Source organism: Oenanthe melanoleuca, chromosome 22, assembly GCF_029582105.1.
Source record: "Oenanthe melanoleuca isolate GR-GAL-2019-014 chromosome 22, OMel1.0, whole genome shotgun sequence".
Lineage (NCBI taxonomy): Eukaryota > Metazoa > Chordata > Aves > Passeriformes > Muscicapidae > Oenanthe > Oenanthe melanoleuca.
In genome coordinates, this window is record NC_079355.1 from 4,630,604 (window position 1) to 4,643,434 (window position 12,831).

The window sequence follows — 12,831 nt, forward strand, 5'->3', positions numbered from 1 at the left end:
CCTGGGCTGAGCCAGAGGTGGGTGTGTGACCCCTGCCAAGGTGAGGGGGCTCACAGAAAGGGGCTTTGCCTTTGCAGCCTCCCCAGACCCCAGAGCTCTGTGCCACTGCCCGCCCCCACCTCTCCCTGTCCTGTTCTGTTTTTAATCGGAGTTCTCTCCTCTCTCCCTGCACCTGGAGTTCATCTCTGCTGTGTCTCAGCCCCTGCTCACAGCGTGGGGGAGGCTGGTGCAGCCCCAGAGCCCAAACTGAGCCTGTGACGTGCAGGGGGGAAGTGAGACATTTCCCACCTGTTCAGTAGCTTGCAGCTTGGTGGGGTAGCTCCTATTTTTAACTGGAGCTGCAGTTAAGGGAATAAATTTGTGAAGTCAAACATAAGGTAACAACCAAAGGAAGTAATTTTTGAGCTGCAGATCTGTCTGATTTAGTACCTGGTGAACATTTTCTTTAGCATAATGGTACTTCTTAGGGTGCATGATAAAAACCTGCAGTAATCAACAGACACTGTTCTCAGCTTTCAGTCTCATCATTAGCATTTTGCTGTCATTAACCTGAGCATGATAAATTGCTTATAAAACAGGTATTTCTTTGTTGGGCATTAGCAGGTCTAATTGTGAGGGGAGATTTGGAATTTGGTCTACAGATTTTTGCATCATGAATATGAGCTGTGTGTGGTTCTGACACTGCAGGTCAGGCCAGTGTAAACCAAGGAAATGTTTCCAGATTTTAATTTGAATTGCAACTTAGGGATTTAAAGATATTTAAACTCCTAGGCAGGTGTTTACTTTGGCTGGGAAACAATCAGCCTTGTCTGCAGGTGGAGGGTCCTTCACAGAGGTGGAATCTGCTCTGGCTGTTGCAGGTAAGACTCTGCCCTCTCTCCTTTCTGATATTTTGCTCAGGTTTTTGGCGATGCTCCCTGTGCATTTTTGGCCAGGTGTGGCAGCCCCCGTGGCTCTGGCACTCTGCTCAGAGTGCTGCAGAGCCAGGGTCGAGCCAGGATCCTCCCTGGGATGCCAGCCTTGGCTAGGGGCACACAGAGCACTTCAGCTGCCAGAAAATTAGACTCATTTATTTGGAAATGTGCTGTACACAAAGCACTTTAATAACCACATTCATCTAAAGGCCACATTAGGAGAGGCAGAACTGCCTGTTCCCTCTTGATGCCAGTTTGTGGGAATTCTGCTGCTAACATTTAGCAGGAGCTCCAGGTCACCTTGATACAATCGAGCTAAGACAAGTTTTAATGGCTCTTTAATTAGATTTACCATGGGAAGGTGCTATGGAAGAAGGCTGCATTTCTGCTTCCAGTGCTGGTTTAAATAAAAATGCAGATAAGACTGCAAGTGATAGATAAAGATGAGGGGCTTTTATACCCCTGTTCAATATAATTTTTTACCTTCATTTGAGTGATGTGTCTACTCTTTCCCTGCACTTGCAGGGCTGGAAAATCTCACACTCCCACAGATTGATGCTGTTTTCTGCCTGCCACAAAAATTTAGGTTCTCCTCAATGTGTGATTTTCTTTTAGGTGACCTGGACTTTGAGCACCTCACTGTAAGGCTCCCACATTCTTCAGAAGCTGCCCCTGTGTTTTAAACAGGATTGAAGCAGAAGGGGAGGAATCCAGTGGCAATATCTGAATCTCAAAGCAAGCTGGTCCTTGTATCAGGGAGCAAATATCTCATGTTCATCTCACACAGTTTGGATCCCTCCATGAGGCTGTTGGAGACTCCAAGGAGCATTTTGTGAAGTGGCCAGTGGTTCCTCCTTAGGAAATAAAACATTGAATCATATTGCTGAAAAGGATATGACATCTCTCCCAATGGATTTATTAAGAAGACCATGAGAGTAAAGAGTTATAAAATCTGATCCAGCTGGCAGCTCAAGCTGTGTAATTGATATCCATTATTTCCCATTGACTGCTCTGCATGACTTTGCTCTCTGTGGCATCAACAGCTTCTGCCTCTGAGCTGCTGGGGCTTGGCAGAGAGCAAAGCCAATAGCAAACCTGGATATGACCCCCAGGAGAGAGCCAAGGTGGTTTTCCTCAATTTATTTCATAAATACACACCTTTTACATAATCTGCAGTTTCTCGAGTCACTGCGTTTGCACGGGGCAATGCAGATCTGCTGTGGCTTTGCTGGAGCAGAGGCTGGGCACTGGTTTGGTTTCCACAATGACACAATTTCTTTTCACCTGCTTCATTTCATGGCAATTTAAGTTCTTCACAGAAATGGGGTTATTATGGTAAAGAATTTGCTGAAACAAAGCAAGCAGAAAAGGGCCATCCCCACAAATGCAGGTTGCTCCTTTCCAGGGTAAGCCCAGCTCACCCCATGGGTGTCTGTCTGTCCCAGCATTTGTCTGTCAGCTGCCAGGAGCAGCACTTTGCTCCTCACTGCTTCCTCAGGTGATTTCAGTGTTTGATTTGTTTAGGTGGGTGTTAGAGCAGTCAGGAATAACTGAGATCTGCTGCAGCTGGTGCTGGCTGCTATGTGCCCAGGCACTGCAGGACCCCTGGGGCACCAGGCAGAGCCCCCTGCCCAGCATTAGCCAAATCCAGCACTTTCCCTTATCACTCAAAGCTGTTCTAGGCCATTGACCCCCTGCCCCTGCCTCCTGCAAGTCATTTGCTTTTCCAGAGACTTCACTATTAACTCATACTATTTCTTTATGTCTTTTTTTTTTTTCTTTCTCCTTATCTCACCTCAAGAAGGAGAGGGATTACCTCATTTCCACTGCCTCAGAAATAAATCCTCATTATGGATTTGTACATGGGGAGGAAGAAGCTGATTCCCACTCCCAGCCAGTTCTGGAGAGATTTGAAGGTAATTGTTCAGTCCAGGGACATCTCACTTGTCTAATAACCATAAAGTGCACTTTTATTAGAGCTGGGCTTGGGGTTGGGACCATTGAGGAGATATTTATGGGGCAGATATCATTTCAGAAAACTAGAATATGGAGATCAAATTTATGTTTTTACTTTAAGGTGGAGCAAAGGAAAGGACCTCACATGCAATAAATGTCTGGGTGCTCTGGGGGCTCATCCCCAGGCCAGGGGGGCTGTCCTGCCCTGCCAGGGGTGCAGCTGCCTCACAGGGCTCACTGGATTGCTCAGATTTCTTCAAAATCATCCTCTAAGGTGGCTAAACCCAGCAGCAGCTTTCCCCTCATGCTGCAGTTGTGAAAACTGATGTAAGCTGGCAGACATCCGTGGTGTTTTTACTCAGCACCCACAAGGTGTGTGTGGGCTCTGCCTCCCCAAACGTGCTGGAACACGAGGCTGCAATGAGTGTCTGCAGCCCTTTATCCTGGCTAATTGCTGCAGGATGGAACAGGGGGCACAATAAAATGTGGTTTTGTGCTGGATGTTGCTCAGCCAGCTGCCAGCCTGTCACACACTGGCTGTGGCAGATTTTGGGGGCTCCAGCTCAGGGCAGAACTGATTTCTCTGGACTCTGACAGAGCTGGGGCTGAGCTCCTGCCACAGAACCAGCAGGGATGAAGTGGACACAGAAGAACAGCCCAAGAGAACTCAGAAGAGGAGGAATCTCTTGGTTCAGTGTTGCAGATTTACCCCAGGACACACCCAGAGGGGTGCAGCCCTGGCACTGGCAGGGTCCCTGCGGATGTGCCCTGCCCAGCTCTGGGGATGCAGGGACCCCCAGCCACACTCAGCTGCTGCTGGGCTGTGACCAGAGCTCCCCAATGACTGCTGCAGGACGGATCCCAGTGACACGGCCCGTTCCTCTGGGAGAACAGCTTGGTGCCTGGTGACTCAGGACAGCGAGTGCTGACAGCACCAGCTCTTCCCGAGCTCTGACCCCACCCTGGCAGAGACTCAGGGGTTTGTTTGTGCAGCTCCTGCTCCCAGAGAAATGGAGGAGGTGTAAATCACACTCGAGTGCCAAACCAAGCACCAGAGGAGCCCTGGTCATGCTGAAGCACACAGCAGCCTGGTGACCCAGGGGCTCCAGCCCTGAAAAACCCTTCCCAAGCTGTGAGAGCCAGGCTGGGGAGCAGCAGCTGGGCAGGCAGCATCCCTGCTAATTAGCTGCTGTCTCACATGATTGATTTCAGGAGCTCTTTTCTCCTGCTGCCCGTCTTGTTGAACATTTTCTGCTTCTGCCTGATAGCCCTGGCCCGAGCAGTGATTAATTACCTGCCTGGGGAGGAGCCTGAGCTGTGCTCAGGGGTCAGGGGATCTGCAGGTGCTGGGGCTGGTCACTGCAGCTGGACATTGTCCAGCACGGAGCAGCAAAGGAGATGCAGCCACAGCAAGGGCAGGAGGAGCATTCCCTGCTGGGTGTGCTCACCCCAGAGCTCTGCCCAAGCTCCCTGTGCCTGGGGCTGGGCTCCAGCCCTGAGCCACAGCCTCTCCAGGATGGACACACAGCCTCTCCCTCTTAAACCCCTTCAAGTGGTTTCATGACATCCCAGCAGAAGGGAAGAGTGTGAGAAAATGGGGTAAGAGAACATATTCCCTCATGTTAAATCACCCCTCTAGGTCCTGTTGCCATTGGCAGCCTGAGGGATATTTTTCAGAGATGCTAAAACACATCGTAAATTAGAAAAACAAGAGAGAAACCAAAGCAAAACACCATATTGTGTAAGATCATATCTATTGATACCAGAAAAGCTTCTCAGAATGAAGCACCTCGTTCATGTTTACTCTTGTTTGTTTGGGGTTTTTCATTTGAGGAAATGACAAAGATGTCATTTTTGTTTTTCCATACAAATAGCTGTTGTCACTGAGGTCACCTTGCTCACTGCCTGCAGAGGTCAGCAGAGCTGGAGCCCTGCTGGACTGTGAGCAGCCCTGCTCCTTCCAAGGCCAGGGAAAGAGAAACACTTCACCATCCTTTAACTTGTTAAATGCAAAACTTGAAAAGTCTCACACTGAAATCTCAGCAGCCACGGGTAAGTTTTCTTCAGGCAGCTTTGTTATTTCTCTGCTAGTTAAGGAGGGATGAATGCAGCCCATAATTACTGAATTCCTTCAGGAATCAGCAGCAGTTCACTGGAGAGCACTCAGGCTCACACTGAAAGGAGAGAATTGCAGGTGTTTGCCCTTTTGATGCTGGTACAGGGGGAAATGCAAAGCAGGGCTGAAGAGGGGAAGGTGGGCCCTCAGCACAGGGGTGTGGTGGTACACAGATGACAGAGTTCTGTCCCTGGCTGTGCTCCCAAACAGCTCTGGCTCCAAAGACTGAGGTGCAGGGACAAGGAGCCCTGGGTGACAGCTCAGCACCCTCACACTTGCAGTCACTCTTGGTATTTCCAATGCAGCTGGTGTGGGCTTCCCCAGGGAACCTGCAGGAAAACCAGGGGACATCAGCTGTGACATTCAGCACTTCGCCTGTGAAAAGCAATCAGGGGGAAAAGTAGAATAGAGCAAAGGCACCATTCTGCAGGCTCTAAGGAAATGATTAATAGAAAATGATCTGTGACTTAGCAGGCAGCGTGCTTGTGAGAGGCAGGTTTCCAATGACTCCTCAAACTGAGATTTTATCCCTGTAAATGCAGCTGGGTCTCAGTGTCCCTGATTAGTTTCTTGTGACAAATTCCATCTGTCTGCCTGGGAACAGCTAAGACCTAAAAAACCTGAGCAGCAGCCATGCAGCCAACTGCTCCTGTGCTGGGCTTTGTCATGACAGGAAATCACTTACAAAACAGGAAACTCTTCCCTGTTCCACTCAATTTCTTGGGACTATTCGCCATGAAATGTCACCTTCTCAGATGAAGGGATGGGATTTATCTCAATTAAGGGAGGCTTTGACATATACCTTTAAGTGAATTAAGGGTGCTTTAGTTCTGAGCACGTCCAGGGCTCTGTTGGTGCAGCAGCAGCAGCAGTCCCTGCAGTTTGGAGCACTCAGAATTGTGCACTTTGGGCAGTTGTGTCCTGCAGTTTGGAGCACTCAGAATTGTGCACTTTGGGCAGTTGTGTCCCTGTAGTTTGGAGCACTCAGAATTGTGCAGTTTGGGCAGTTGTTGGTGTGACTGTGGGGGTGCCAGGGCAGTTTGGAGCACTCAGAATTGTGCACTTTGGGCACTTGTGTCCCTGCAGTTTGGAGCACTCAGAATTGTGCAGTTTGGGCAGTTGTGTCCTGCAGTTTGGAGCACTCAGAATTGTGCAGTTTGGGCAGTTGTTGGTGTGACTGTGGGGGTGCCAGGGCAGTTTGGAGCACTCAGAATTGTGCACTTTGGGGGCACTTGTGTCCCTGCAGTTTGGAGCACTCAGAATTGTGCAGTTTGGGCAGTTGTTGGTGTGATTGTGGGGGTGCCGAGGTTGGTGCACATGTGTACAAGTGGCTCATTGTCACAACGCTGGCTCTGGACGCTCCTCAGGAATGCAGAGACAGGACTTCTGTGCTGAGCTGGTGATTGATGGAGCAGTTTCCTGTATTTGGGGTTTCAGAGTCACAATACACCTGCGTCAGTGCCCTCATCAGCCACCGCTTGCTTCTGTGCCAGTTTTGGCTGTGACACGAGACGGGGAGCATGGATGAGCTTTGCAGAGCCCACAGCCCTTGGTGGGAGTTACTGGGACCAGTTGGTGTGTCCAGGCTGCTCGTGGCCACCTTTCTCTGGTGCTGTTGGGTATTATCTCTTTGGTGGCTCAGTGACATTTCATCAGATTTTGAAGCTGGTTTTGTTCCAGCCTGAGTGGCTTTCCAGCCACAGGAGGGCGGCACCAGCCCAAGCTGCCAAAGTGCTGGTTACAGCTTGGTTTTGTTAGAAAAATAAAATAAATACATTGGCACACATATATATGTATGTATATTACAAAAGAGAAGATAAAACTGTTTAACAGGAAGGAAGGGGGTGCCTCCAGCATTGCCTAGCCCTGCCGAGCCCTTGTGTGAATCAGGTGGAAATAGTATTTACTTTTCAAAGCAAGATTTATCCCCAAATCATTTTTTGAATATCAAAAGAAGGTTAGACCCCCATGAAGTGATCTAGCAGAAGCACCTTGTTTCCTCTCAGAGCTGGGGGGGCTGGAAACCAGCAGGACTTTTCTGGCACCTTTCCATGGTCTGACTGGGCTGCAACACACTTGGACAGTGCCACAATGCACTATTCACAAATCATTTACCATTTCAAATATCTCTTTTTAAAGGGCAAATATTGAATTTGGTGGCTGTTTTGATTGTGTTTACAGTGGCTTGGAAAATAACTAAAAGAGAGAATGAGTGGAGAGTGGGTGCTGAGGCCACAGGGGCTGAGCCCCTGTCTCAGCAGTGGATCTGTCTGGGTACAACCTTTGTGGGGTCAGAAGATTCAGGGGTGCCTGGAGCCACAGGGGAGCCCCCAGGGATGGGCTTAAAGCTCCTGCTCAATCACCTGCTTTACTGAATAGGGGAAAAGTTAAATAAATGATGTTGAAATGTGGAATTGCTGGAAATTCTCTGCTGTGCAGCTCTCAGCACTGGGCTGATGTTTAACCTGAAATCCTGCTCAGGTCAATGGGATTTGTCTGTCTGGGGGGGTGTGTGAGGCTAAGTCCAGACCAGGCGAGCCTCAGGGATGTTTGCTGCAGATGGAGATAATTTCTGCAGCAGGGTAAGGGCTTACCTTCCAAAAGTCTTGTTTGGGTGGTTGAAGTGAGATGTTTCTGAGAAAGATCCATGCAACCCCTCAAGGTTAAACAAAGGGACAAGGGACAGCATCTGGGACACAACACCTGAACCAGCCAAACCCCAAAAAAAGAGTCCAAAATGGAATTCCTTTATTAGCTTTTCCCTGGCACTGACACCTGCAGGCTTTTATCTGCAGCTGTATGGGAGGAGCTCCCACTGCAAATGTAATTCCCATCAGGTGGGACTTTGGGGAATCAGAGTGTTTGAAGCCATGCTGAAGAAGGACCCAAACATGCTGACTCAACAACAATGCAGAGGCTCGTGTTGCAACAGACAACATGATTAGAGAACTTTGAGGAGCACTTGATCTAAAAAACAATGATTGTTGTTAATGTTATGGTAGGGAAAACATTCTCTACACAGCTGAAAGCAAGAAGGGAGGTGAGCCCCAGCCTCCAGCTTCTGCAAGGTTGTGATGCAATCCAGCATTGCTAAAATATATTGGGGCACTACTTCAGGTTCTGACTGAGCTTTAGTATCTTATAAAAATTAGGTTACGTTATTCAAAATGAAAGGGTTTCAGAGTCACACCAAAGCTGAATTTCACTCTGTAGCAGCAGCCTCAGGTCATTGCTGAGTTTTGTGCCAAACCAAGGCAGGTTCTGTGGGGAGACTCTGAACTCTGCACTGCCCTGTGATGGGTGTGTGGCTACAGGAAAAGAGCAATAAATGCCCCCCTAAAGGCAGGAGCAGCTTCCTCCTGTTCCCCAGCAGGGCTAGGCTCAGGCTGGAGTGGGGGAAGGTTCCCCAGCCTGTGCACACTGCTGAGGATTAATGGGGCTCTTCATTTTGCTCAATTACTGGGTATCCACCTGTGAAACTGTAAAGGGTAGCACAGTAAATCTTACAATCAAATATTAAATTATACCTAATTTATTTGCTTATGGCACACTGTGAGCTCTGCAATCAAGTGTGTAACAGTTGTGACAAGCTCTGCTGGGAGCCAGGGGACATGCCTGGCAGTGCATGGGGGGATGGCTGAGCTTGGAGCCCTGGGGAGACCAAGCCTGCTCCCTGCCTTTGGTAAATGTCTCTCCAGCCCCATCACATGCTTTTGCATGCTTTTATTGTAGCTAAAACATTCAGTGTTTAGGAAGAAGTTTATTGTTTGAATCAGGATAAAGCCAGCATGTGTTTGGCAGCACTTGCTGCATAATATATTAAAGGTTTTTTTTACTTCTGTATAAAATCCTTCAAGTCACCTGGAATTTTTCCATGGCCTGCACTCTGCTCAAGGTTTCAATTTGCCTTAGAGTTGTTCATTTGTCCTTGTCCTCTCTGGCAGTGTGTGCTGCCATCCTGCAAACTGGCTCAGAAAATGGTGCCAGGGTGAGGGTGTAAATCAGATCCTCCCAGAAGGTCTGGTGGAAGGAAAGGGTCTGATGGCTCCCAAGCAGATTTCTGATTGAAAAATTGTGCCTTGTACTTTATCATTCAGGAAGAGGGGGAGAAAACACTGTGTCTGGATTGGAATATTTTCAGCATTTGGGATGGCAGGTGAATTTTAAACAGAGCCCAGCTGTAATACAGCCAGTCTGGGAAGCACAGTATGGCAGTTTTCTCTTCCCTTTCCATTATGATCCAAGAGAAACAACAGCAGGTGGAGAAAGTACTTTTAGCCAGATTTTCCCTAATTCCTTGAGGCATTTAAGCATCTCTGCTTTGCAAAGACAATGGAAATCCACTTTTTCATGTGCATGGGTGTTTTCAAACGGGAATTTTCTGATGATGCGGGAGAGCAGCAGCTTTCGCCTGGGAATTCCTTGTCCCGGAGCGACGGGTCCCGGCCCCAGGGCCAGTTCCAGATGATGGGCAGGAGGACTGGGGGGAGGCAGAGAGCAGGCAGGGCTCTGCAGCAGCTGCCTGGAGCGCTGTTCCCAGGCGGATTTTGGGAAATGACGGCTGTGCAGTGAATCAGCGGCCAGCCCGGGCCGGGGCAGCGCTCAGCGCTTTCCGCGGGGGAGGCGCGGGACGGGCGCGGAGCCCCGGGGCTGCCGGCGCTGGCTCGGATGAGTGTCCCATGAGTGTTTCATGAGTGTCCCGGTGATGCTCCGGTGTTCTCCCGCTGATCTCCAGCTGATCTCCCGGTGATGCTCTGGTGCTCTCCCGGTGATCTCCCGGTGATCTCCCGGTGATCTTCCCGGTGATCTCCCGGTGATTTTCCTGTGATTTTCCCGGTGCTTTCCCCGTGCTCTCCCGGTGATTTTCCCGGTGATCTCCCCGTGATGCTCCGGTGATCTCCCAGTGCTTTCCTGGTGCTCTCCCGGTGATCTCCCTTTACAGGGGCGCACGGAGGAGCCGCACTCGGGAGGTGCCGCTGCCTGAGCTCTGATTCACTGCCCATGCCCCGGCCGGGAGCCGGCAGCCCGAAAATGTCACAGCTTCCCACGGCAGAGGATGCCCGAGCCGTGCTGTGCCACCAATGCAGCGGCAATAAGGGGTTTTCTCAGGGCTGTGTGTTGAGATTCTGCTCACGGCCCAACTTTTGGGTTTTAGCAAAGATAAATGGTAACTGTGCCATCTTCTGTTGCCTGCAGTATTTTAGAGGCTTTTCTTCTCATAAACAGCCTTGTCTGTCCCTTCAAAGTGACACTGAAACATCATTGTGCTGCACGGGAGGCATCCGAGCCTTGAAACCCCAGACCAGCTCTTTTCTGTGAAAACCACGCTAACACATCCACCAACCTCACACTTTACATCTTGTCACTCACATTTAACCTGCTTTAGAGCAGAGGTTTCCCTCGGCAGCTGCAGATGAAATATGCTTCATCTCTGCCTGTTTCACAAGCTCGAGGCTCCCCCGTGCCAGGGGCAGCCAGGCTGCTGTGCTGCTTTGCAGGGCAGTCTGTCCCTCCGGGTGAAGCGGAGCAGAATCTCGGCACAGGTTAATTTTTAACTCGGTGTTGCTCCATGCTGTGGAAGGGAGGCTGCCAGGGAGGTGCTGCTGTTGACTGGGGCGCTCTGTCTCCCCACACACAAACACCGGGTGAGGGCTGGCCCGGCTCTGCTTTGGACTCTGCTCGTGCTTCGTGTGCTGGATTTCACCAGAAACTGAAGGTCACGGTACTGAGTGTTCAGGCACTGGGACAATCCTCATCTCCTCCTGAACACTGTGATCAGGCTGAGCCGGACTCTTGACTTGTTCCAACCCCATCTTTTCACGGACAGGATGGTTGCAAAAGCAACCCTGCAGTTTTTGGAGAGATGGGGATGAGTGTTTGATGAGGCGACAGAGGGTGGGACCTCTGTGTGCTCTGCTGTCACCGACACTCCCTTTGCTCTGGGTTTCTCTTTCCAGCCCCTTGAGAGTTGCTCCCCATCGTCCCCAGTCTGTTAAGCCAGAGTTTCTGCCAGAAATCTTCTCCTTATTTTCTGTCCTGCCGTTCTGTGGCAGTGGGGAACCCCCACACACCCCAGCAGGGCGTCAGACGGGCTGGATAAAATTAGATTTTAGAGGCATGTTCGTCAGGATGGGCCAGGGGACACCCAGTACAGCCAGCTTGACTCATCGAGAAGAATTAATGGAAACGCCCGGCTCCTGGCGGGAGGAAATTCCTTGAGCAGCCTTTTCCTCTGTTTGTTGTGCGGGGACGGTGACAATGGCCCGGAGCCGCCGGGCTGGCCCCGAGCGGCCAGCGGCGAGCGGCGGCCACGGGCGCCGGGGCTGCGGAGCGGGACAGAGGAAGGGCCGGGACAGCCCGGGGGACACGGGGAGGGGACAGAGGTGACAGGGGGACAGAGGAGACGGGGGACAGTGCTGGGGGGGGGGACAGCATAGCTGGGTGACAGCACTGATAGGTGACAGCACTGATAGGTGACAGCATAGCTGGGTGACAGCACTGATAGGTGACAGTATAGCTGGGTGACAGCACTGAGGGGTGACCTGCCCTCCCACCCCTCTCTGCATAGCACAGCTGTCCCCCTCGCTGGCCGTGCCCTCCCTGGCACAAGGGCTGCACAAACACGGCCTCACCGGGGCTGCTCCAGATGCTCTGAGCCATCCAGGTGCAGCCCTGGGGATAACAGAGCAGCAGCACAATGTGTGCAAGGGATGGCTGGACATTTGTACATCAAACTCCCTTTGGCCCATGTGCCATGAGAGCTCGTTGCAGTTTTTGTTGAGCCCATTGTAAAATGTTTTCCTGGAGCACAAACCTGACAAAGCAGCAGACAGAATGTATAACCAAGGAAAATTGTCTTTTTCACTGTAAATATCCAATAATCACATAACTTCTCAGTAAGTGGCCTTCATTTATCAGGGATAGCACTTGGGCTAATGATGTCAATATGAGGAGACAAGAGGGACTGTAAAATCCCCAAGTCAGCGGATGTTATCAATCATGTTATGCAAATGTTGTGAACAGGACTGTCTGGGCAATCCTAGGACATGCCAGCAGCAGCCACTTCAGTGGGTGCTGATTTCAGCCTGCCACAAGCATGGCTTCTGCCAGATCTGCTTCCTTCTTTCTAGGAAAGGCTGCTGGCAAACAATAGCCCAGGCTGCCTGGGTAACTGGGGAGCTGGGTTTGGTTTTGGGGGACCAGAGGGAGGCAAAGCTCTGCCAAATGCAGCACTGGCCCTGGCACAGGGGGTGCACTGTGCACCTCAGTGTCCAGGGCAGGGGAGCAGCAGGAGGCTGAGGAGCTGATCTGGTCCTGCAGGGTGTTCTCAGAGCTGCAGGTGCTGGCAGGTCACATGTGCCAGAGGCAGGAGGGCTAGGGCTCCCTGCCCCTCTGTGTCTGTCCCAGGAGCTGCTCTGGGCAGCTCCCAGCAGAGCAGGAGGGGCTGTGGCATCCCCAGCACCCAGAGTGGCCAGGGGAGCAGGGCTGGGCTGTGGCAGGCACTGAGCAGCCCTTTTCCAGAAAGAGCCCATCCCAGGCAGCTTTTGTCACTGTGGAGGGTTTGTGGGGGTTTGGCATGTGCCAGGAATGGGTGCAGCAGCTGCAGAGTGTGGGACACCACTCCAGAGGCTGAGTGCTGGAAAACTGACAACTTCCTCTGGAGCAAACCTGCTCTGAGACAGATTGTTCTGAGCAAGGGCAGTTCTGAAAGGCCTTTGGAAGCTCTTTCATCAGGTTCATCCCAAAACAGTTTATTGTCTGGTCTCCCTGGGAGGGGAAATCACCGTGCATCCCACTCCAGCTGTAAATAATTATAATTGTCCATTCTATTAGGTGACTTAAAAG